Here is a 4,747-nt window from a genome sequence, read left to right on the forward strand (position 1 = left end):
TTTTCTCGTTCTTGTTTTACTTCCTTCAGAAAAACAAAAACTCCAAAAACATTTCAGTGTGTTTCTTTGAAATTATTTTCTTTTCTTTGGGGGTCGAGAGGAGAAGACCACGATGAAAATGTCGAGTGGCTCTGATATGCATTAGTTTTGATCTAACAAAGCGCCCATATTACCTTGTCTTCTCCTTTGAATAAATGTTGCAGATTCCAGCTTAGTCCAATGCACGTGCACTATTATTATTATCCACAACATTCGCTCATGCAAGTGAAAGGCAATAATGACGATATATGATGAAATGATTGAGATGAGAAAAAGCTGGTATGAACTCGACCTATCCTGTTTTTGTAAATATGATTAGTTCATCATTCCTGATTCGGCTTATTATGAATGAAACATGTTTGCAATGACAATTAGAGATTATAGTTACTCATGCCATGCTTAATTAGCTAGGAGTTTATAATGGTTTACCTTGCGTGCCAACATGCAAATTAAAATGGTTGTGATGTAGTATGATAGGATGGTATCCTCCTTTGAATGATTTGAGTGGCTTGACTTGGCACATGTTCACGCATGTAGTGGAAACAAAATCAACATAGGCTCCATGATATTTATGTTCATGGTGATTTATATCCTACTCATGCTTGCACTCAATGTTGGTTAATCTCAATGCATGTTTATGACTGTTGTCGCTCTCTATTTGGTCGCCCCCAGTCTTTTTCTAGCCTTCACTTGTACTAAGCGGGAATACAGCTTGTGCATCCGCTTCCATAAACCCAAAGTTGCTCCATATGAGTCCATCATACCTACCTATATGCGGTATTTACCTGCCGTTCCATGTAAATTTGCATGTGCCAAACTCTAAACCTTCAAGTGATAATCTGTTTTGTATGCCCGACTCGCTCATGTGGCGACTGGGGGTTGTCAGTATCTTCCATGCTAGATGGGTTATTCTCACGATGAATGGACTCCTCTAATTATTCATGAGAGAATGGCTGGTAACCGGGATGCCCAGTCCCATGCTCAAATCAAATCAAAATATAATTGCAAACAAAACTCCCCCAGGATTGTTTTTAGTTGGACGGTACCCGTTGTTTCAAACCAGCCATGGAATATGCTTGTTGGTGGTGGGGGAGTAAAAACTTTACCATTTTGTTTGGGAACCGCCTATAATGTATCTAGTATGGAAGATACCGATATCTCTTGTTTTTTATGTTGACAATGAAAGGATACCGCTCAAAATATTATTTATCTCTATTTTAAATCTCGAGCTCTGGCACCTCTACAAATCCCTGCTTCCCTCTGCGAAGGGCCTATCTATTTAGTTTTATTGCTGAGTCATCATCCTCTTATAAAAAGCACCAGTTAGAGAGCACCACTTCGTTTGTATGCATTATTATTAATTGATATTGAGTATGAATGTGACTGGATCTCTTTTACCATGAATTACAATGTATAGTCAGTCCTTGGTCTTCAGGGGTGCTCTGCATTTATGTTTTGCAGTCTCAGAAAGGGCTAGCGAGATCCATCTTGTTATATCATATCATGACTATTTTGAGAAAGTGTTGTCATCCAAGATTTATTAGTATTGCTCGCTAGTTGATTACGCCGTTGATATGAGTAAATGTGAGACCTAAATGTTATTGTGAATATGGTTAGTTCATAATCTTTGCTAAAAACTTGAATGCTAGCTTTACACATTGCAACAACAAGATCAAACAGAGTTTGTAAAAGTTTTTTATCACTTTCAGTTTGTCAACTGAATTGCTTGAGGATAAGCAATGGGTTAAGCTTGGGGGAGTTGATACGTCTCCGTCGTATCTGCTTTTCCAAACTCTTTTGCCCTTGTTTTGGACTCTAATTTGCATGATTTGAATGGAACTAACCCGGACTAACGTTGTTTTCAGCAAAATTGCCATGGTGTTATTTTCGTGCAGAAATAAAAGTTCTCAGAATGACCTGAAACTTCACGGAGATTATTTTTGGAATAAATAAAAAAATATTGGTGAAAGAATCAACCAGAGGGGACCCACACCCTGTCCACAAGGGTGGAGGGCAGGCCCTCCTGCCTTGTGGGTCCCACGAAGCTCCACTGACCTCAACTCCAACTCCATATATTCACGTTCGGGGAGAAAAAAAAATCAGAGAGAAGGATTCATCGTGTTTTACGATATGGAGCTGCTGCCGCCTCTTGTTCTTCCTCGGGAGGGCAGATGTGGAGTCCGTTTTGGGCTCTGGAGAGGAGAAATCGTTGCCGTCTTCATCATCAACCATCCTCCATCACCAATTTCATGATGATCACCGCTGTGTGTGAGTAATTCCATTGTAGGCTGCTGGATGGTGATGGGTTGGATGATATTTACCATGTAATCGAGTTAGTTTTGTTAGGGTTTGACCCCTAGTATCCACTATGTTCTAAGATTGATGTTGCTATGACTTTGCTATGCCTAATGCTTGTCACTAGGGCCCGAGTGACATGATTTTAGATCTGAACCTATTATGTTTTCATGAATATATTTGTGTTCTTGATTCTATCTTGCAAGTTATAGTCACCTACTACGTGTTATGATCCGGCAACCCCGGAGTGACAATAGTCGGGACACTTCCCGGTGATGACCGTACTTTGAGGAGTTCATGTATTCACTAAGTGTTAATGCTTTGGTCCGGTACACTATTAAAAGGAGGCCTTAATATCCCTTAGTTTCCAATAGGACCCCGCTGCCATGGGACGGTAGGACAAAAGATGTCATGCAAGTTCTTTTCCATAAGCATGTATGACTATATTTGGAATACATGCCTACATTATATTGATGAATTGGAGCTGGTTCTGTGTCACCCTATGTTATAACTGTTGCATGATGAATGCCATATGACATAATTATCCATCATTGATCCATTTCCTACGAGCTTGTTTCATATTGACCTTTGCTTCGTTACTTTTCCGTTGCCACTGTTACGATTACTACAAAACTGCTACTGTTACTTTTGCCACCGTTACCGTTACTTCCATATTACTTTGCTACTAAATACTTTGCTGCACATATTAAGTCTTTCAGGTGTGGTTGAATTGACAAATCAGCTGCTAATACTTGAGAATATTCTCTGGGTCCCCTTGTGTCGAATAAATAAATTTGGGTTGAATACTCTACCCTCAAAAACTGTTGCGATCCCCTATACTTGTGGGTTATCAAGATAGAGCGTATCATATCATGGGGTTTGGATGCACCGGAGAAGTTTGCACCACATCTCAAGGTGAGAAAGGGCAATGCACGGTGCTGAAGAGGCTAGCAAATGGCAGAAAGTTGAGAGTTTGTATAATCCATGGGTAGTCATCAAGAACTCACATACTTATTGCAAAAGTTTATTAGCCCTCAAAGCAAAGTAGTACTACGCATGTCCCTAGGGGGGAGGTTGGTAGGAGTTAACCATCGTGCGCCCCCGACCTTCACGCGAACGACGACACTCAATAATCTGGTGTCCTTGACCATGATTAAGATTCTATCTGAACATTAATTTGTTTTGGCGAAAGCTATCAAAATTTGCGGTTTCCCGCCCAAGTCAGGACCATGATCTTTTATGACGGTTGCCACGTGCAATCCACCAACCGCCATCAAATCATGTCCATTGAATCGCAATAGTCTCTGAATTGAGGCCGTTCGATCGGATTCACTGCATGCGGTTATTTCCATTCGCATATAAAAACCGCTCCGCCCCCTTTTTCCATTTCACTTCTATTTCTCCTCGCATCCACTCCTTCGAAACATTCATCACATCACTCCTCCTTGAGCTCGACGCCGATGACCCCTTCGCCGCTTAACTGCCGGAAAGAGGTCACCAGAGTCTTTCTTCACCGCCACAGGCCAACTTCTTCCCCGCGTCGCCGTAGCCACTGCATGCCATCGAGCTAGGGTACGTGCGGTTCGAAGTCTGGCCTCTGTCCCTCATTTTGAGTTCGTCCACGGTTAATTTCACCGATTTTACTACATATCTTAATCTTACCCTTACTAGTGCGGATGTGATTTGTAGTTGTTCCTCGCATCCTAAATATTTCAGATCTAGGGTTTGTGTTATGTCTCCCTGATGCGGAGCATCCCATGATCATCCCCATGGACGCATCTACATCCCCTACAACACCACTTGGACCTACGACTTGAGCACGTCCAAGAGCTCTCGAAACCGAGGTGACATCTCTCCTCTCCCAATTCCCTTCCGATTCACATGAGACATGGTTACTACCTCAAACGGAAACGCTATGCATACTCAGGTACCAAGGAGGTCACCGTGAAGGAGCTAGGAAGCAAGGAGAACCGGAAGCGGAAGACATGCGTGAAGACGGAGAGGAAAAGCGCCAAGGACCAGACTGGCCGGACGATCCGGACGGCGGCCCAGATGATCCGGACAGAGCCCGGACGATCCGGACCCCGGCCCGGACGATCCGGCTAATTGACACCGAAGACAATAGAAGCTCCATCCTGAAGCCGGATCATCCGGACCCCGTCCCGGATCATCCGGACCCTGCCCGGACATCCGGACCATCAGCCGGACGTCCGGCCCTGCGCCTGCACCAGCCGAGTCTCCGGATCATCCGAGCCTCCACTCGGACCATCCGGACCAGCCCGGATCATCTGGCTCCGGACCCGGATCATTCGGCCAACGCCTGTGTGCGCGTGTTGGCTCTGAGCCCATGTACCCCTTCGCCCCCTAGCCTATAAATATGACTCCTCCTCCTCCTTTTGAGACTTAGCATTAG

This window comes from Triticum aestivum, chromosome 5B, assembly GCF_018294505.1.
Source record: "Triticum aestivum cultivar Chinese Spring chromosome 5B, IWGSC CS RefSeq v2.1, whole genome shotgun sequence".
In the NCBI taxonomy this organism is placed as follows: Eukaryota; Viridiplantae; Streptophyta; class Magnoliopsida; order Poales; family Poaceae; genus Triticum; species Triticum aestivum.